Below are 23437 nucleotides of genomic sequence, written 5' to 3'. Positions count from 1 at the left end.
AGAACCGAGAATATCAACTTCAAAAATTCTCACAATGTCAAAGTCATTTAATTAATGAAACTAAAACTAAAAAATTCAAATTTACCGTAGGAATTATTAGTTGAACTCTTTTGTATTCTAAACATCCTAACAACATTCAGTTTGTTCGGTATATTACAATAAAAATGAATTTTAAAACCTAGTTAAAAATTAGTATCGTCCATATGTGATCGACGCGGCACTGAACGTGTTGATATTTTCGTAGCTTATCTATTTTGTAATTAGTGCAGACGATTTTTATTGTTCATAAAAATCCGCGATCTAATCCTGAGATATCCCACTATCTCTGTTGACCTATGAAACCTAGTTTGTTGACTTAAAGTATGAAGCAATGAAAGCAGATGAAAGCTACGAGAAGATACAACGGGTTCTTCGGCAATGTTCGCACACTTTGAAACGTCTGACGTATTTCTTTAACCCCTAGCATTGTACATGAAACATAATTCGTTGACTTGAAGTGCAAAACAAAAATAATTCAATGTTATCTCAGCACCTTTCTATTTCCGAGATGCAGTGTTGCAGCTGGGTTAAATAATCGCTCATTGCAGCGACTATTTCAATCGGAGTTTGAACGAAACTGTTAAAATTTTCAATTAGTTCTGATATAACAGTTATTTTTCACCTTTAACTTTTCTATTCTAAGAAAACAGTTATATATGTTGACTTGCTTATACGTCTATATTTGTTCCGTTTCCAGTTCTTCAAATAATGCTAAATAAATTGAAAAATGGCAGAAAATTTTACGTTTTACTTGAAATTATCTGTTAAGAAATAAATGTTCCTCCAGAATTTATATTTATAACACAATTGAAATGTTATTATAAAAGTTAAATGTTAGTATAAAATAACCTGAACGATTTACTGGCCGCTGATACAATAATTGTGTCATGGCAGAAGCTAACGTTAACGGTGCTGCTGGTACAACATGTGCATCGTGCGCAGTGTATTCAGGAAAAGTCGCTACGCAAGGAGTGGGGACAGGCGACGCATGCGCGGTAGTCCCGCACAGCGGCGTAGCGCGTCTTCAAAGTGGCACCTATTGTATTATATTGTATCCGCAGTTTTGCATCGTGTCGTGTCGCCATCGTTAATGTTCACCCAGTAAATGCACAACGCCGCTGCGCGAGACTCCCTGCGCATGCCTCGCTTTACGTAGTGACTTTTCCTGACTTCAACAATCTCGAGAAAAAAAGGCCCTTCTTCCAAATAGCTACTCAATTGAAGGTTTTTGTTTGAGTTGAGCCCGCGTCACGATCGCGAGTCTTGGACTTAGCGACGGCGATGAGATCGCGATTTAGCGACTTTGTTGCGTCGTGGTGGCTAATTCAGCAGTTGCAGATGGTCAGTGCAACCTTCATCCTGAGGATTCGGCGCGGCGCGGTTTCCCATGTAACGAGCGAGTGCGAGCGGTTACGCAACCATATTCGCCATCGCATCGTCTAGTCGCTAGCCGGTAGCTACCGCATGCAGTCGCCATAATGCATAAAGCTGTCCTTTGCCAACGAACTGCGAGATAACGGTGCGCTCGAATCGTGTCCTATCTGATCGTCACGCTGTTATTCCGTCCGTAGATTTCGCACGCGAATATCAAAGCCGCTCCTCCGCTTACGTAAACTTCCTTAATTCGAGAATCGTTTCCTGAAGTTGCCCGCTGACTGCTCCTATAGGCGGATGCAATGTAACTTCGCTGGAAAGGTTCTACCTTCCTGGGCTTTCGATAGCCGTTCGACGATTAAAATCATTTTTCCTGTGTAATCTTTCGTTGCGTCGATCAGCAGGATGTTCCGTTACTGAAAGACAATGATCGCGTATGGAAGATTCGCGAAAAACGTGGAAGAACAGTATTTCAAAGTAATTGAATTCGAATGTTAGCCGTGGTTTTGGCTTATTGAGTACGACTTCGTATGGGCAAGTAGTTGGTGCATTTTTGAATTTGTTGTTAGGTCACGTTTAACCAGTTCTAATAGCTGTCGCAATCTCTTTGAAAACTGTGTAAGTTACTGTAATTATATTTTACATGTTTCATTTGTCTTCATATTTTGTTGAAATACAACACTTTTATAAAATATGCAATTGACACGGAGAAATGTATCCAGTGAAATTATCTTTGTGTTACGGCGGATGTATTCGTCAAAAACACATAACTGGTTAAGGATTCCTTTCGTCCGAGGAGTATAGATATTTAATGTAAATGATGTTGGCGAAATTGATTTGTGTGTCAGTAGACTGTACGTATTTGTGCAATGTAAAAATCTATTGTAAAATTGAAATAAACAAGAATTATATGAGGAAATTTAAATAATGATGAGGTATGTTAAGTAGACAAGTCGAATAAGTTATAACTAAACTGCGGATTTTATGCATTTGTTGCAAAAATGAGTATATGTTACACGAAACAGTAAAAATATAAGAATTTAACAACAATGTTACACTATTTCCAATTTTCTGAAACTATTGAAGGAAGAAATATATTTTTATTTAACTCTTGTTACTTAAAATTCATGTAGGAAATGTTTGTTTTCCAGGAACATTCGTAGACTAATTGAAACTTAACCATAAATTAACTTAATTATCGATTAACCTAACCATAAATTAACTTAATTATCGATTAACCTAATTATAAATCAGCTTAACCGTAAATTTGCTTAATAAACAATGTACTTGTTACTGCATAATAGTCTACTCATCAGTGTTAATTCTCAGATAGTTTTTTACATGGAAACTTCAACTGTTCGGCCTTCACCCAATTCTTTGAAACTTGTATAACAAGCCCGAGGTATTCGCTTACAGAGCTCAAATATCTGCAACATTGCAGGCAGCTATTCAAACAAAAAGTATTCTGCTTTCATATATCTCGCTGAGGTGTACCAGTTTCAGTTAGCATGCGTCAGTACTTTCAGTACATATGTATAATAAAAACTTGATTACACAATTAATCTCGGTCAAAGAATTTTAAATTCTGTTAAATTTAATAAGTGTGGAATAGAGTACCCGATGAAATTTTCTTTTCCAATATATTGATTCATTGAATTATTAATTAAAATAATAAAGATGAACGAAATAATTTTCCACCTAATGACAGAAATGTTAATCCGTTACTTTTTTTGTATTTTATAAATAGACTGTTGATTTTATATGTTTATCACAAAAATTAGAATATTGTTACGCTATTTTAGGCTTATTATAGTCATGGAACAAATTAATTTCATTTGTGTTTATTGTCTACTTTTTGCAATTGACTTAAAAAGATTTTGTACTACATAATGATCCGCAGCCTATTTTTAAGTACACTTATACACTTATACACATATACACTTACCGACAAAAATTAAGAAACATATTACACATACTTGCTTGTAATAAACATGCTTAACATAAGATAAAGATTTGTATTATGTCAACAGAAGTATTCATTTTATTTTTTTTATAATTTTTCAATTTTCCATTTTACTTTATCTTTTTTATTTTTATTATTTTTTTATCTGTCGTATGCGCTATATAAAATAATACTGTAATATAAACAATGTTTTATGTGCTTCACTATAATATCTACTTCTAATTTAATGAGACACATACTTATTAAAATATCAAATTTCTTAACTTTCGTCGATAACTGTATATTAACTATGGCATATCATGAGTAACTATGATTTCATAGTTCACATAATTGCATCTCTGCTATTTATAATCTCATGAAGAATGTAGTTTACTACATTTTATGTATCTATATGAGTATCTATATAGTATCGTAATTTTTCAAACAGATGGAAAAATTAAAGAAAATTAACAGAGAAAGAAGATTTGAGCCAATGAATAATTCTTACAAGTAGCATGATTGTGGTGCACGCTATCATCTTATTAACGAATCCGCGTTTCGCAGCCGAGCAAACCAGTTAATGCGCGACATAACGAATGTAACATTCTATTAAAGTCGCGGCAATAAATATTGTACCGGTAGCCATATCGCCATTAATTCAGCAAGATTTTTCTGTCGCGCCGAAATACGAGTCTGCGAGTTCTCCCGGCGATTAGCCGGAGCCCTAGACCGGCATTTGATCGGTTCACTTAACCAAAAGGTAGACACGCACACCGTTGGAGACCAATTAACGCCGCGTCGTTTATCATACCACGTATTTATGTCTATGCCTGATGTTTCGCGCACTCGGCATACTACGCGTCCTCACCTTTCTCTTTTTACTCTCGAGCATTTCGTCGCAAACATCGACAATTTATCGTTTCGTCCCAGTAATGCAAATTCAGAGGAGCGACTCGCACGAGTCACCGGCTTCGGGTCGATCGTTTAACGTGTAATATTTCTTTTTATCCAGATAACGTTGATCGACAAGCCGAAGATTCTTATCCCGACGCCCATAATTTTATTTCTCGTTTCTGTTTTCGAAATTTCTCGCCAGACGTCGATGTGCCACGCACGAAAAATTATTCCTCGCAGCTTTCATTTTTTAGCACACAATTTTGGATCATTCGAAACACGAATGCATTTATTTTGTAACTTATTTTGGCTAAAAATCAATTTCGATTTGGTATAAATTATTGCCTCTTGCACTCTTGAGACGAGTTATGTTCGTTTTACTTTTTACCTGAGAAAATGTCACGTTTATTTTACATTTTACCAACGAACCCTTCAATTAATATTTTCTTCTTCGAATATGCATCTGTGGTAATTATTTTTCGACTTTCACACCTATTTGTTACTATAAACTTTTACGTATTTATTACAATATATTTTTCATGAAATACTGTATCTTGCACTGTTAACACGAGTTACTTATTGAACTATTCATGTCGTCTTACATATAAATATTGCCCACTTTTTTATTACTCCAAATTGTCAGACATTTCTTACAATTTATTGCAATATCATAAAATACTGTTCCCTGCACTGTCAAGAAGAATTACGTTACAAACAAATCATGCCTTTTTATATATAAATATTTTCAACCTATTCGTTAGAATATTTGCGCAACCTGCTGCAGATAAGGCATCATCGGCCTCATTATAGCTGACGTTATGAAAATGTATGTACGCAGAAGGGTCCGTAGTCTAATTCATCATCGTTCTCGCGACACCTGAATGTGATATAACGCGAACATATTTTTGAAATATTTCCTGCAAGGTGTCGGGTGCAGGCAAGATGCGGGCGTAAATCGTCCCAGCACCCTCGCTTCTGCGATATTCAATGAGGGGAAATATCGAGCTCGTCTTACGTTCCCTGGGCAGCACTTATAAATCGTTGGTAGAAACATATTATTGTCGGTTTAAGTGGATCATTAATATTACCGACATCCGTGAGAACCGTTAAAGGTGGATCAGCGACAGTGTTCCTTCGATCTGCTGAAGTTACGGTCCCACGACGTCCGCCATAATTCTTTTCCGTAATTTATTCTATCGTGTCTCACGCGATTTTAATACTTTCGAAACAGTACTGTGCTTCATTTATATCTAGGCTTCCAATTTTATGCATGGAAGATGCATCTTGCACAGAGCAACGCAATCGTTTGCTCTTGGAATCGCTGTTTTGTTCGGCTCCTTCTGTCGCGAACGATCTACGGATTTTATGCATTCCTGAGAAAAATAGGTGGATCGAAAGCAAGACAGCAAAATCATTTGAAAGATTTAAATGTAGATATTGCGGCATTATTTTCAGATAATTGAAATGATTACGAATACAGGGAACCAATATAGTGATTTTATGCATTTGTAGCAAAAATGAACGGTTGAAATATAAAATTGTGAAGATGCAAGGAGAATTTAATAATTTTATTACGCCATTTTCAACTTATCGAAATTATTAAGAGAAACAATTTATTTTGATTGGATTCATGTTTCTTACAATCGTCTTTGAAAATTACTATTTTGCAGATCCGCAGTCTACGTTACTACAGATTTAGACTAGATCCACATTTTAGTACCGAAAAATTTCTAAAACGTTCGATTAAATAACTTGAATAATTGTATCTTCTCTTCCCAAATTGTCCATTTTTGCGCACAAGCTGAGGGCTAATTAGGGAGAATTTACTGTATACAGGAGCCATGAAATGAATATGTCGAAAGGTTTACCTAAAGATTACCTACATCTGTAACTTAATGTTCGATTAAAAACTTGTGCTTTACGTGACTAAATCACTTTTCACGTGATTAGATCTCCTCGACATAAGAATTGCGTCAATTAAGTATCGAGTGATTATCACGATAAGTGATTATAGCTGATAGATAAATAAAAGTTTCTTATGTATATATCTGCGACACACGCACACAGTGTAATCAGTTTATTCGGTATCTTTTCTGTTAGTTCTTCTACATGGAAAGTTCTAATACTATTTGCTCAAACACTTAACATGTAAACACAGAGAGAGAAATCTATTTACTACCAACATCATAAAAATACTAATCAAACACAATGGTGGATATATAATTTGTTACACAAATTGTTTTTTGGTAAATAGTACAGTCTATTCACTGCTGTGCAGGGATCCAAAACAACAGTGTTTATTATTCAAATTAAAGCTATTAACCCGCGAATGTAAAAGACGTTGTTAAAAAAAACACATGATCAATAGATTTTAATTTTTGGTTACAAATGAGCCGTTTATTTTGAAAGTGGCATAAGTCACTTTGCTTTTAAGTCGATATATTTAAGGGTTGCGTTTTAACACGTTTAAAAATATGGATGCTAACTTTCGAGAAGATTTACTTGTTTTTGTTATCTCAGGATACTGAGATAATTTCGTATAAACATTAAAAAATCACCACTTTTCATTACGGTAAAGTGACTCATGCCACTTTCAAAATAAACGGCTCAAATAACAATTACAATGAACCGAAAATATTTGTTCGTTGCCAATGATCATTATTGATGATGATAATAATCATTATTAATTCCGGTCATTTATAATTAGACAGCGCATTTCTTGAAACCTTTATTGAATTTAAAAGTACTGTTGTATCATTTTCAAGTCAGTAAAATAATTAATGAAAGGCATGAAATTGAAATCAATGCAGGCAATTTTTATTTTGCATAGAAATGCTAGTCATCCGGAACAGTTATCGTCCAAGAAAATTTATCTTAATTTTGCGCAGACGTCATCAATCAATGAAATTGTTTTTTATAATACGGTATCGAATTGTTTGACATTCAACCAAAACGATTTCCAATGTTTACATCAAAACAATATTTGTATTTCTGTAAACAAGCGAGATAATAAGAAGAAACAAAACAATATTATGTTAACATAATATAAGCTTTGCGTAATAATTTGGTTGATGCTGTGGGATTGAAACAATTTACAACGAATACACTCTTTCCTTCGTAATACTGAACTTTATTAATACGAATCAAGGCGAAAGAAAATAAAGTTCTATGGCCATTTATTGTGTATCTATGACCTACGACCTGCAAAGATCAGTTACTTCATGAATACTGAACATCAATGACTGTAAAAATGTAATATTTAACATGCTTTAAGGAATTTTATTATCTATACAAAAAATGTAATATCATATTAAACCATTTAAAAGTTCGCATTAGAGATTACTAAAATTTCATATTTGTAGTTCTTATCTTTAAAAATATGACAATATTGTGTTTGAGGTTGTATAGGCCTAAATCTGTCGTAAACAGCACAGTAATGAACGCATCGAGCGAAAAATAGGTTCATTTATCATGCACAGTAAATAAACTACTGTAATTGGAACTTAGAACAAAAATTTAAATAAACAATTACTGTTTTATTTTACCGTAATCTTTACACGTTTTAACGAAACAATTAACATAGAGACGTCTTATCTAGAACGATTTATTTTATTAAATGTTCATCTTCATTCAGTATTTTCTTAAACTTTCTCATAGACTTCGTGCAAAATTTCGCGAATTCAGTATTAAAAAAGGTTAAATTTTACTTTACGGGTCCAGAGATTTTTGACTTTTTTATGTATATTCCCGTAAATTTTGTCGAGAAAACTTCAGAAATTCAATTCCCAAGGTGCGCAAACCATTGGATTAAAAGTTATACGCGTTTAAAGCCATCTTAAACGCGTTCTAATCCTGACATAACCCTCAATGTAAAGATTAGCCAAAATGGCTACTCATACATGCTTGTACTGCCACCTGGCGGCTCTTATGGGGAATTTTTTAAATATTTGTGCTGCTATCTAGCGGCGCCACTCATGGAACTGCGTCTCCAAACGGAGTTCAAAACGTGCTTGAAATTCGTCAATTTTGAACGCGTATAACTTTCGAACCAATGATTTGCATACCTTGGGACTTGAATGTTTTATGTTTTCTCGACGAAATCTACGGTAAGTTACGTAAAAGGGCCAAAAATCTCTAGACGATTAAAGTAAAGATTCATTGAATTGAAATAATAAGGATTAAAATGTCTTATTCCACAAATATGAAATTAGTCACGCATAAAAATAAAGTAAAGGCACAGTAATTGGCTGCCCCACGGTAACTGGCTCCACTACTCTAGGCATCGCTATGCACACGTTCCACGAATCCACGCTTGATCAGCTCAAGCGCAACAGATACTTAAAACCATAACAGAAACGAGGTGTCGTTATTTCATTAGTTTCGAAGCCAGAAGAAGGTCCCGTAAAAGCATTTAAGCTCCGGCAGTGTCCAACGATCATTGTCGGCAACAAACTCGGGGATAATGTTGGTCTCTCGCTACGGGACTGACGTCGCGAACTGAAATACGCCCGGAAAGAATGCCAAGCGCAATAATTCCGAAGAATCGTCATAACGCCGGGCGAATTACGACCATAAATTCAGCCAGGTTTACGAGTGCTGCATTTTTACGATTATTGTTTTGCCGTAAAAAAAGCGTGCCGCCGCGCCACCGTGTCGATGCTGCAAAAAGCGCCGCTCGCTGGACGCACCTCGATCACGAATCCGTCGATCCGCACGTTTCAATAGATATTATCATACGACGTGAAAACACGGGACCATAACAAACGATGTAAATTATAATAAGTTTAGTGTTCGCCTCGCTAGAATGCATAAACGATTTCCAACTAAAGTCGAGTAACTGAAGGATTCTTTTACCGTATGTTAACCCTCGCAGGATGAACGTAGGTCACTCGAGATCCAGTTCTTATGTCAGCCGAAATTTGTTTATAGGAAATTTTGTCACGGGTCAAAAATGGCGCGACACTGAGGGATAATATTCACCCGCTTCGAATTTGAGGAATGCAATAATATGCCGCCTGCGCCATCCGAGCTCGCCTCTCATTGGTCAGTGTTTCTCGCTAATAACCCGTAAACGAAGCCACGGATTGTATTTTCGTCGAGAAAAATGTTATTTCAAATGACCTCAGGAATCATATTTTTTAACCTCGAATCATACTTTACAACCATAATTTTGGGTCACCCTGCATATGTATATACGAGGAAAATCCTTTGTTACAAAAAGTTTAAGAAGATTTACAAGCAATAGAAAGAAAGAGAAGAAAAAGAAGTGGGAAAGTGAAAATAATAATAATGATGAATATAAATATTAGGGACTTAATAATGTCAGTTTTATTAGAAACGACTAAAGTTCAAGATCGAACGACATTGAAACAGCAACTTGAAACTGCAAAATAAAAATTTGAAAACAGTCAGAAACAGAACACAGCATTTAGTCGCGGTGAATCATCGAGAATGATCGTAGGAAACTGGGCTCCCTGTATAAGGTGAAAGAAGAATAATTAGAAGCGATCTAATACCATTCGGTAAAATCAATTTGAAAACCGCAATGACGCGGTATATTACACGGGAATTATATGCCTTATTTTCTGTTTATCGTGCGTGTATAGGTGTACGCGTACACGTCTTGTTAGAAGGTAAAAGTGTTTTTGCAGAAGCAGTACTTGCTAGTTCGATGTGGAATTTCTTGATCATTTCGTTTCATCGCGTTAGGTGGTTTTCGTGCTCCCAGAATTTTTCGAGCGAGATTCGATTTGCCCGGCAACACACTACAAATTTTTACTCTTTCGTACTGCGAATCGGATTTCAAAGATTTCGGCATTTGTAGTACACTATCGGTTTAGTAGAATTCGTAGTACAAATCATATTGCTTTTGTTTCGTCATTAGATTGTGGGTTTTGTATCTATTTTATACGATTTATTAAAATTATTGGCAGAAGAAATACAGCTTTATTTCATAGCGTAGGTTCGTACAGTTTCAATGGTGAACATTTTCAATTCGCATAAAGATTTGCAATTTGTATGATTATATTTTCGCAAAATTTTTAGAACTTGATTGTGTTGCACAAATGAAATTGCTTTTGTTTCATTACTAAACTGTGGATTTAATGCATATATCTTATGCAATTTATTCATATTCTTAAAAGAAGAAATTCAACTTTATGTGGCATCTGTTTCTTACTGCTTTATGGAGAAAATTTTACATACTATACAAATCCACAATCTGTACAATCATATTTTTACTAGTTCTCTAGATTCTGTAACACAGAACAAATTACAGTAAATTCTTTTAAAATTGTCCGTCAGCTTGTAAGCAAAAGTAGACAATTTGGGAAGAGATGACACGATTATTCGAGCCTTGGGACTCGTTTTTATAATTGTTGTCAAACTATAAAATCGAACCGCGAGGCTTGAATAATCGTATCTCTTCTCCCCAAATTGTCCGTTTTTGTGCGTAATCTGAGGGACAATTGGGGAAAACTTACTGTACTTATTTCCTTCGTTTTGTCGCTATTATTAGAAACTGCGTGCTAGTATTTAATTTTGTCTGTCAGTAATTATGGCAGATAGCATACATATGTTCTTAAAAGAAATGTAGACCGTAAACAAAATATAAGAAGTATATAACTAAATTGTAATTTATGCATGTGTGATAAACAAATATGTCTATTGAACACAATCATATTTTCTAAGCATTTCTAATTACTATTGTATCTGTTTGTTTTAGGTGAGTACTATGATTGCATATACAAATTGACGAGTACTTCGCAGTCACTGCCGCACCACGTGCTTTCTCATACACGTAAGTAGTTGTCGCTGAAAAATTGAAAATTCTCTATTTTTTAGATCAAAATTGAGTTGATCAATGCGTAGGAAAATCAACGGAATAATAGGACAATTTAGCTTCCTCTGCCAAATGTAGACTTCTCTCGTCAGTAGACTGCGGAATTTATGCAAAACAAAAATTGTCTGCATTAATTGCATGGCGCAGAAGACGAATAGATATCAATCTTCCTGCATTTATATTGCTGAATTCCTTTAATCTTGCTACTGTTTTAAATTTTACCTACTTGTTACTTGATAATCCACTAGAAATTCCCTTCTTTCGTTCTGCGAACCATACTTTTCAAAGTTCGATCATATTTTCAGCATTCGATTGTACTCTTATCAGTTTCGTGGAACCTGGTTTCATGGCACTAGTCAAATAGCTTTCGTTTCATCATTAGACTGTTGGTTTTATGTGCTTATGTCATGCGATTTATTAAAATTATTGATAGAAAAAAATACAGCTTTATTTAATATTTTAAAGTTTAATCTGTTTAATCATATTTTCACTAATTTTCTAGAATCTGTTTAATCATATTTTCACTAATTTTCTAGAATCTGTTTAATCATATTTTCACTAATTTTCTAGAATCTGTTTAATCATATTTTCACTAATTTTCTATAATCTGTATAATCATATTTTCACTAATTTTCTAGAATCTGTTTAATCATATTTTCACTAATTTTCTATAATCTGTATAATCATATTTTCACTAATTTTCTAGAATCTGTTTAATCATATTTTCACTAATTTTCTAGAATCTGTTTAATCATATTTTCACTAATTTTCTATAATCTGTATAATCATATTTTCACTAATTTTCTAGAATCTGTTTAATCATATTTTCACTAATTTTCTAGAATTTGATTATGTAGAACAAAACAAATTACTTCTGTTTCATCTCTCTCGTTAGATTGTGTATTTTATACGTTTACTTGATGCAATTTATTAAAATTATTGATAGAAGACGTACGGCTTTGTTTGAGGCTCGTTTCTTACAGTTTTAATGGAAAAAATTTTCCTTTTACGCAAAGAGTCACAAACTGTTTAATCATATTTTCCATCAATTTTCTATAAATCTGGTTGTGTACTATAAACAAATTAGTTGTTCTATTCGTTTTATCGCTAAATTGTGGATTTGACACGTTTATAGTAGAACTGAGTAAATGAAATTCCGAACAGTAAAGAAATCAAAAGCATTTCGCAATATTGTTCATACATTATTCTTAATTTTAAAAAACTTTCAAAAGGAGTCACACATGTTTCTTTAACTGTGATTTACTTATTCATTTATAGTTGACTTTCATGAAGTTTTTAACTCCTGTTCCCTACAACTAATGCAAAACATTTTCCTTTTATTATAAAGATCCGCAGTATGCTAATTAAATTACACACTTTGCATTCATATAAATATTACAAACGAGATTCACCTTGTCTGACAGCAAATAATATTTTGTCGAATTCACTTGGCGATATTCTACGTGTATTTTCTTATCTCGTCCAATTTTCTGCAACCTGCTTGTGCGACGCAAATCATAAAACCTGATCGCAAATCATAAAATCGTCATCCGAGTCAGTGATTTAGCGACCTGAAGTCAATTTGACTAGTTCGAGTAAACGTGTTGTACAACGTGCGTATCAGCTTTGGGCATTACATGCCTCGAGTGAATCCCATTGAAACTCCGGGGCTCGCGACAACGCTCGCTTATGTAGAGAAGTTATCTTACAAGGTAGTTTTAGCATTACGGTTTCACCGAAGTAGCAAAGTCAACTTTCTAAACAATCTTGACCGCGTTCGGAATCCCCTGGAGTGATGTAAAATTCATTTTTTGCCTGTGCCCGATACTTCGCGACCCGCTTCGCGATTCGTCCGACGCGAGTTTTGTACATCTTATCCGAGATTTCACACTGATTTTAATCGCTTCCGATAGCGTGGCACATGCGATACGGCACGTGGACTGGTCCACATATAAGGAATCCGAATTACGTCGGTGTGAAAGTACTTGGTATCGCGATGTCATTTCACCGAGTTACCCTATCGGCATTTTCAATATTGACTTTTCTTTTCATACGAGAAGATTCTAGTTCATTCCACATTCTTCGTTCTATCATATTAATCTACTTCTTTTCTGGGTTTTTTTATACATGTTTTTATATCTTATTTCTTACCGTACACTATGCAAGAAGGAGTTTTTCCTGTTGATATCAATAAAGTATTAGTATTATTAAAATGTTAGTATTATTAGTATTGTTTGTATTGTTTGTATTGTTAACACTATGCCGTCCGCAGATCTTAGATATGATTCTTTTGTTTGACGCCGGCATAATAGCTTGGAAATTTTGGATTTAAACAAAAATTTCGAAGATGGCGGTAATATAAATTCCTAAAATTAAGATATGTCATCCAAGAATTTTCGTACTTAATCCTTAGTGAAATAAGCACAATGCTATAGTTAGTTTGCTGCCTTTTAACACCCAAGAAATATAGTTCAAATGTTATTTCAGTTCTTTAAAATGGCACCAAAGTGGTACCACCGGCATACAACAGATAGTTTTTGCATGGCACCAGCGTGGTGCCACCGGACGGCATATTGTTAATATTATTAGTATTAATAGTCTTATTAGTATTACTAGTATTATTAGTATTACTAGTGTTATTAGTATTACTAGTATTATTAGTGTTATTAGTATTACTAGTATTATTAGTATTATTAGTATTACTAATATTATTAATATTATTAGTATTATTATCGTATTTACTTAACCGTAAATGCTGACAACGAGTCTGTCAATACGAGTATGTAAATATTATTACTTATCAATGAATTTTCTACTTTTCGTACGTTTATGATTTCTGTAACTGTTGTTATCGATTAATTAATAATGATGTCAGATTTCTTACGCTAGATATCTCATACGAGGCAAACGAGATACAATCTGGTTCAAGCATGCGTAAATGTATGCGATTTTCTTTTGTTTCGATTTCTTTTCCGTTACTCTTCTCTGTTCCCTGGTATCGGGGAAGCAATCATTTTTCCTTCAATACAAGTCCTTCCTTTCTTTAACTTCGTAACAGCTATGAAATATTTTGAAATTGAAATGTGCAATACATGTTATATTTATTTTTTATGTAAAAATTAATATCACATTCATTTCATAGACAATATCTTTTCTTGGTGATAATCAGACAGACTCCGCCTTCGTATTGTCGCAAAATCGGATGCCCGCAATTAAGTAAGTTTAAATAACTTAATGTAGAAGATACATCCAATTAGTAGATTATGGATTTTATATGATTATGATAAGAACGAAATTCTGAACCGTGAATCATGAATTTAACAATAAAGCTACCATGCCAGTTCAAATGACCGGTCTCATATTTCTTCTTTCCAAATTGTTGAAATTATCAAGATTCTATCTTATGAAACGACTTAATAAATACCAATGTTCAAGCTTACATTATAATGAAAGTGACGAAAAGTTTAAATAATTTCCGTCTTGTCTTTCTTATAAAGCAACACATATTAATTGATTTGAGAACTGTGTAAGTTTAGTTATAAGTGATGCATTATTGCATTATTATTAGCTTACATTACATTATGTTCTACTGTTTTTTTGGAGTTTATCGAAAGAAAAAATACACGTCCATTCAACTTCTGTTTCTTGCAATCATTTTGGAGAGATTGGGAAAGCATAATTTGTCGTATATGCATTCTGACTTGCAATACAGGGTGGTCATAATTTATTGGAGATATTAATAAAAATCTGCAGATTAATCTGCTGCTATAGGTTAATTATAGATTATATCTCAAGTAACGATCTGCAGAGGCAATAAGACAGCGGGAACGTGATGCACCGATGCGAAAACTACTACTTTGCATTTACGCGCAAACGGCCATTACTTCGAACATCTTCTGTGATGTAAGAAAGTTTCTTTTGCTCCTATAGTTGACCTTGAATTACCTGCATAATAGGTCGTTGAGGATTCAGGCGAAAATCAAATATATCAGTAATTTTGTAGACAAAATTTTGAAAATTTTCACTTTGATGGCATTTTTTACGCTGATTCGAATTATGTGTAAATTATTTTGCCAACTAATTTTGATGGCAATAGAACAATTTTTTTCTTGTTAATAATTAACGAATAATTGTTAAAATTGAAATAACCATAACAGAGTTTTCGAGCTGAATTTTTAACTGCAATTTGTGTATATGATGTCGAAGAGAGTTGGATATAGACATTTCAATCCGATTTTCTTCCTTAAAAAAATCTTTTTATTATCAAGAAAATTCATTGGTAAAATAATTTGCATACAATTCGAATCAGCGTAAAGATTTTATCTGGAAAATTACTGATAGTTGATTTTCGCTTTCCATCGGTTTGTAGAAGATTTTGGGATGGTATACGATACAATGTTAACAATAATAAGTGATTATTGTAAAAATAATAGTGATAATGACAGAGTGCCGATAGGAAGTAACGGAAAAATTCTAATATACACAACGATTAATTTTAATAATAATTTTAATATTCCATCAAATAACAATAATAATAATAATAATCATAAGAATAATTCTAATTAGAACTAAAGTAGTATGGTAAGATATATAACTTGCATAGAACATAAAACCTCGCTGTAAAAAATACAAAAATTGGTCATAAATATGTGATTTCAATCTAAAAATAGTTCTGACCGCTTTTGGGTAACAGTTGCCCCATATTACGGCGGCACGGGGCAAAAATAAACGTGTCGTTCGTGATGCCTGCGGTGAATTTGAGTTGCGTCGCGGAGAAAGTGACTCGGGTTCCCGACGATTATCGCTCGATGCACGGAACGATTCTCACGGCTGCGACGTGAATAAATCATCGCGACGGAAAAGGCACGCACGCTCGCGAATTACGAAGGACGCGAGAGGCTTAGAACACGCGTAAGAACAACAAGAAGGAAGGCATCGCAGCAGCGTCCTCAGCAGCGGCCTCAGCAGTTCCCTTCGCGACGTCGAGGAGGACACCGGGAGATCGCAGTTTCAAGATGCCCCACTTTCTCGCGATGCAATTAACGTAGCCCGCCGCGCCGATAACTGCATTATACGGGAGAGTGCACCTACGGGGCTTCTCCCGTCTGGTTTCACGATTGCATACGCTGATATGCTGACGCCTCACGGCCGTCTCCCGGGGTCCCCATGTAGAGCGTGCACTCTATTCGTCGCGATAGATCTAGGAAATAGAATCGTTTGCATTGACTGAGCACGAAAATACAGCGACCGTTTCATTCCAGCTTTTTTGTTCCCTTACTGCTCGCATTCTATTTGCTGCTGATTCAATAATTCGGCTGCTGCTTGCCTCGCGAAATTAATTTCATATGTGCGGTCTACCCTCTTGCGACGCGGTAATTTCAAAATAAGGTTTCGATATAAGGTAAAGATGCCTAATATGAGACTCATTCTTCTTTGAAATCATAATTTTGTATTAAAAACACTTTTATTAAATGTAGATGCACGTTTACCGCTATCTCTACCGAATGTGTCGATGAACACCTTTAACCCCTTAACGTGCACGCTCGAGTTAACTCGGGCGCGCTAAACTGGCCAAACTGTGCACACTCGAGATAATTCGAGCGGCGTTGTACTTTATGTTGCTATAATTTTTCACACTCGAATGCAATCGAGAATTGAAAATAACAATGTGAAAGCAAAAACAAAACAATCGTTTTATTGATATTTATCATTTAATGGGATTGTAAGCTATAACACTTACTTATTCAAGTATAAAATATATCCTTTTTCTACTTACCACTTACGACTTATCTCTTCCTTGTGAACCGCTTTCCGACAGCGTATTCATATTCAGATTCTGATTCGCTCATTTTTCAATATATATTTTACTAAAATATAATGTAAAATAAAATATAATAACAATAATAATAATAATAATAATAACAATAATAATAATAATAGTAATATTCTGAAAATTAGAAATCATACCAATTGCATAAATATCCATTATTTTTGTATTTTTGTAATTTTCTTGCCAAGACAACGTTCTAAATTGTGTTTTTTTATATTAAAAAAAATTGATTATTTTTGGCCGGCCTTTTTAAAAAAAACTGTGCATTAAGGGGTTAAATAATTTCTATTTAACAGAATTTTTATCAAAAAGGTTAAATGACAATTTTTAATAATTTTTTATAAGAATTATTTTCTATATTATCTATGTTTCCTATTTTCGACGTTTGCTACAGTCATCACAAAATTAATTCGGTAAATTGTATAATACAAAATATTGGTCAAAATAGTGTTAAGAGATCTAAAACTAAAATATGTATTCTTCTACAATCTACTGGAAAATACAGGGAAAATATTTCGCTTCTTCAAAAACATGGGTTCATAATATGAGACCCTGTTTGACATTTTCAGAAAATTTGTTTGCCTTTCTCCGTCGCGTGAAATGCATCACAGTCTTCGCAGATCCATCGGTAACATTTTATACGTTGATCCCATTGTTCGCCATATATGTCTGGAGTAAAGGCCTGTGCAAAACAACCATTCTCTCTCTCTCTCTCTCTCTCTCTCTCTCTCTCTCTCTCTCTCTCTCTCTCTCTGCGACATAATTTTCTTCATGATTACTTTCGTCATTTAATATAATTTCTCCTCTGCCATCTGTTGAACTATCACTTTCTATACATTTTCTTTTACTGTTTTTTTTTATATTGTCTCTTTTTTATTTAGTATTGTAATAAGACGTTCTAAAGATCTCATACAACGTTTTGTCAACTTTTTCATCTGAACAAAGACAGCCTAGAACAAAGATTTAAATAATGCATTTTGTAGATCTCTGTAATTTATGTGTATGTTGAAAATTTTATGAATATATTAGCGAGTTCAAATAATAGTACAGTTACTCAATAAAAATGCTAGATTAAATCATCACTGATTTATATAATGAATGTTATTGTATGCAGGCCACCTTAGATCGATTTGTTTATAAATACAATGTGTTCGAATGATAAAGAGTGCAGATGCGAGATGTTTGAATAATCCAGGTCCTCCTGTAATTTGGTGCAAAAATTGCGACAGTCATTCTGTAACGTTGTAATCTACCACAGTTGATTCATCTTCATAACGCGGTTTCTAAATAGCATGATTTATTCACTAACCTTAGATTACCCCCGTATAGCAAGAACTATTATATTCTATTATATCCTATTCTATATTTTATATTATATTATATTATATTATATTATATTATATTATATTATATTATATTATATTATATTATATTATATTATATTATATTATATTATATTATATTATATTATATTATATTATATTATATTATATTATATTATATTATATTATATTATATTATATTATATTATATCATATCATATTATATTATATTATATTATATTATATTATATTATATTATATCATATTATATTATATTATATTATATTATATTATATTATATTATATTATATTACATTACATTATTTCTATGTTCTGTTTAATACAGTTTTTATACAATAGGAAACAAATCAATCAAATCATAGAATCTGGAAAACTATCACTACGATAACATTCAACATTCTATGGGTATTAAGCTACTGCATGTGACATTTTCGATTGTAGATAATGTAAAAGTTTTTTTACTTAACAAATTGGAAAATGCGGTGAAATTATAAGTAGTAATTTATTTAATCAAAGAAAACATCTTTATGAAATTCGGTTTACGAAAATAAAGTTTTAAAGATGAACGACGAATTGTGCTACTAAGATTTTACAATCAATGGTGACAGTCGACGTGATAATAATGATACAATCACATTTGTTTACATACGAAGACGTCATAAATATTGTACTTAAAGATTTGTTTATTTAATGCGAGCAACGCAAGAAAAGTTAAAATACAAGTAAAATATTATATTTAGTTTTACGCAGAAATTGTTATTAATTTCTATTCACCAAATCTGTCTCCGCAGTTTCATGCTTATTGATAAATGTCGACAAGTTTTCGAAGCAGTGCCAGTCAGATGAAACTGCTAGTACATCCTAAGAATTTGCTTGAAGGAATACCAATTTCTACTATAAAGTGATAATTGACCTAGCCTCTTGTTGGAAAGTGCACACAAGCTAATGGAAAATATTTTGCATAAGTAAATTTTAGGAAAGATTTCATTTAGAAGCAGGATGCCTAACATTGGTAGGATAGTGCATCCACGTTAATATATTTTTGAAAAAAAGGATATATGTATATCATTCTTCCTCGTCGTATATAATTTCTTAAATACTTACAATTTCATATTTTTTATTTTCAAATTGCTGAAATTATGAAGATTCTTTCATAGAGGATAATAGAATACATTTCTTAATTCGAGTACACATTATAACAGAAATGACGAAAGATCTAAATAAATTCACATACGCGCATTAATCACTTTTAATTAAATTACTCTAACATTGTGAGAATTTTTAACGTAGATATTCAGGACCTAATGTATCAGTCTAAGTCAGAAAATTGGACATAATTTTATTTAGATGACAAATTAGAGAGAAAGACTAATTAATAGAATTCTATTCGATAGTATGGAATAAATATCCATCGAATAAAAATTTATTTAGATAATGATATATTTGAATAAGATTTTATTTGCACAAAATTGTATTCAAATAAGAATTCATTCGAATTAAATTTTATTTAAATAAGATTTTATTCAAATAAGGATTCATTCGAATAAGAATTTATTTGAATAAAAATTAATTTTTAAATAAGAATTTATTTGAATAAGAATTCACATTCGAATGGGATATATGTATTCGTATAAATATGTTCTTACAAAATTACATAAAAATAAAGACAGTCAACAATTACCCGCAGTATTATTCGAATAATTTCACGATCTCCATTCGAATGATTTTAAACAGACTAATTTATGACGAATAATGAATAATTTTTATTCGAATAAAATGTTCGACTAAAAGGAAGGTATTAATTCGTATAATTATCTTAGATAAGTACTTATTCAAAATAATTCGAATAATGTCCAACTGGAGTTTCGAAGCTAGCATCTAATACCCCGATTATCACTCTGACAAAGTTTCGCGTGTCTTTCGAAGAAGCGACCGCGCAGAGACACGAGCAGAAGTGCACGCTGAATTGGCTAGTTGAAATGAATCAGCGGCGCATATGGGTCGAGTTGGCTCGTTTGATTCGACAGAATGCACCCTTGATGCAGTGGAACCGTTTAGAGGCAGCACAGAGCGTGGCTCGCTGGGTGGTTAATAGTCGGCGTTCCGTGGCGTGCGCGATTAGCGAGAAATTATATTTACGAGTGCACGTGGGCGGCGCGGAATAAAGTCGATCACTCGGGCCAGGGAGACTTCCGCGATGATCTTTCCGCGAGGGTGTGACGGCCTCTTATCGATGATTTCCATCGTCTCTCCCGACAGTGATCACGCGGACGTTCGTACGGTGCAAACAAGTCGATAAATTACAGAGCTCGACGCAACGCGTGGATGAACGCCTTAACGTAATAGTTAAACCGAACGGCTATTGATGGATCGACGAATTTATTACGCTTACTGAACTTATTTCACGGAATTCTTCCTGGTTCCTTTGTTTCTAACGAGCCAGAATATAGATTTATCGGTACTTACTCTTGGCTCACGGAGAAGTTCGTCCGCGAAACTTCGACCGTTTTAAACGAGTTGCGGCGCTAACCATGCGTTAGGTGCGCCGGCGACATGTGTCACTTAGCTTCTTATTTACTGTGGCTTATGGGAAGCTAGAAATAACAGAGCATTGTTCTTCCAGAAGGTAATCTTTGGATATACAGTAAATTCTCCCTAAAAGGCCCGGAGCTCGGAATTGAAAACGGTAATCGCCAGGCACTCGGACACGATTCTTCGAGTCCCGCGGCTCGTTTTTATAGAAGCTCGGGACAGTCGGCAAAAAAGGCACCGGCCAGCATGACGGTGTACATTAATATGAACACATAGTAATGCTAAAGTAAAAACGATGATTTAACTTTTTTATTTTTAATTTTTTGCCACGATTCGAAGGCAATTCGGAGACCACATGTCACGATGCGAAGGCAATTTGGAGACCACATGCGACGATTCGAAGGCAATTGAGAGGCCACATGCCACGAATTGATGGTCACGTACCTAGTACCTACCACATATCTTGTAGCTCCGCGGTTTTTCTTACCCGACTCACACCCAAACAGACTATTTTGTGTTGACTTCTGGAAATTTGAGTCAAAGGAGTCGCGGCGCATGCCGCACCATATGTTTGACTGATTCCGACGAACTTTCCATCGGCGTAGCGAGAAAATCGATAAATCACATAAGCGTAGCAATAGCACAGCGACACTCATGGTACAGCAAAATTGTGACACTCGTGGAGAAATTACTGTACGCCTGTTAAACACAATTATATTTTCCTGGCATTACCTCGCTAATTATATTGTTTCTGTTTCTGTTTTAGGTGAGTACTACGACCTCACATACACTAATTAACGAGTACCTCGAGTTTGCCACCCTATTCACGTATTTCTTCATCCACGTAAGTAGCTGTCAGAGAAGAATTCAAAATTGTCTACTTCTAGATCAAATTGACTTAACCAATACACGGAAATATACCAGAGCAACATCAGTCGCAAATAAATTATAGCGGAGGCATAATCGTGGGGGAGGGGCGTACCCCGCCGAATTCTATGAAAAGTGAGTTTCCCATGAAAGCCCGGGGCGTCACGCGATAAATATGACACGCTGGAGGCCGTCCCGTAAATTACGTGATCGCGGTGTACGCGGCTCGTTCACCATGCATCGGCCGTACGACGTGTCTAAAAACGGCACTTGATTCGCAAAAACGGCCGACTTCAGGTAGGACATTAAGGCAAAAATCTTCTACACCAATAATTTACCGGATAATATTTCGTAAATGTGCATTTTTATGGCACTTTTTACGCTGTCGCAAATTATGTGCAAATTACTTTGCCAACTAATTTTGTTGGTAGTAAACAAAAGCTTTCAGCTCAAAAACATTGTTATTGTTCGAGATACTTTAAGTTTAGTGATAATTATTGCCACCAAGGCCAAAAAAATTAGTTGGCAAAGTAATCCGCACATAATTCAAATCAGCGTATGAAATACTATCAGAATGCATATTTTCAAAATATTACCTAGAATATTACTGGTAGTTGAGTTTTGTCGGAATGCCCTCCCTTAATCGAAGTAAATAGTCAAACAACAAAAAATTTGGTATCTCCACGTATTCGGGAATTCTGATTACGAATCAGAATTTTCAAATTTTGACAAAAATCTGGATTCAGTCCTGTGTACGTAATTGCCACCATTTCATCCTGACAGCAGAAAATAATTTCTTCATCTTGCTCACATATTTGTCGTTTAAAAAATGTTCAATTATTGAACTGGTGCCATCATTAAATTTCCTTCAATTATCAGAAACACTTGTTTTCTGCTTAATCGATATTCGCTATCCAAAGATTCTGAACATAAAAAACGCGTAATTGAAACAATTGTTTTCAATTCAATAAATTGCAATTTTTCCAAAACAATTTCCAACGTTGTCTAATAAAGTGGCTTTTCTAACATCTCAAAACAATTAGTGTAATTTGGCTAGATTTTTTAAAAGTTATTCCATTTGAGCCAGTATTTCATACGCTGTCTCATAAAAAATGACTAGAATTGATAAACGTGCAGGTCGCTGCAGCTAATTTCTTAACTACAGCAAGATAAAAGTTTAAGCTATTGTTCCGGTAAGTTTAAAAGCAGGGCCGCCTCAGATGCAAAAGTTACGTCCATAACAATGAATGCGTTCCATTTCCTCTTATAATCTACAATTTATCGGTTTACAAATGTAACGGTTAACAATTCTTGATATGTTAGCGTTAAACACTGTTGTATTTTCCACTAGGAACAATACCCATATTACAGAATTGAAAGTACTGCCTTCGATAAAACGATATTTGGCACTTCGCACTGCGGCTCGCGCGAAATGATTGCCCAACAAACTCGCAGTTTGAAGTGCAATTGTCACTCGGGTATAAAAGTATGGCTCGTGTCGTTTCTTCCCACCCCATAGAGGCCTCGTCTAATTAGCCAATCCGGGAGTTTCAAAACCTCGCCACTGACAACTTCGATTTTTATGATTTTGACAATGATTTCGGGCTTCCGTACCACTGTGCGTCGCCAGGAAAGATACGCTCGAACGGATGCGTGGCTCATCCGAGAGGGGGGACTTTCAGCATGATCTAACAAGGCGAAGAAGAAGAGGAGGAGGAGGACGAAGAAGCTGAGGAGAACCGACGTAAAGTCTCTCTCCTCTCTTCCGAGGGAAG

The 23437-nt window shown here is 34.3% G+C and overlaps 1 protein-coding gene across 9 annotated transcripts in view; it reads left to right on the top strand.

The window, feature by feature from the left end:
• Positions 1–23437, top strand: part of smash (smallish) — a 368080-nt gene that overhangs the window by 263961 nt on the left and 80682 nt on the right. For 2 of the 9 annotated variants that reach the window (XM_076523763.1, XM_076523762.1), the window contains exon 2: positions 21683–21797. The exons of 6 other annotated variants lie outside the window; for them this stretch is intronic. The gene's annotated coding sequence lies outside the window, so the exon portion shown is untranslated. Of the gene's footprint in view, positions 1–10973; positions 11049–21561; positions 21640–21682; positions 21798–23437 lie in introns of all 9 variants that reach the window. One more of the 9 variants, XM_076523764.1, reaches the window with a different exon arrangement.

The sequence above is a fragment of the Megalopta genalis genome, chromosome 7 (genome assembly GCF_051020955.1).
Source record: "Megalopta genalis isolate 19385.01 chromosome 7, iyMegGena1_principal, whole genome shotgun sequence".
In the NCBI taxonomy this organism is placed as follows: domain Eukaryota; kingdom Metazoa; phylum Arthropoda; class Insecta; order Hymenoptera; family Halictidae; genus Megalopta; species Megalopta genalis.
This window is presented reverse-complemented; position numbering and strand designations above follow the sequence as displayed.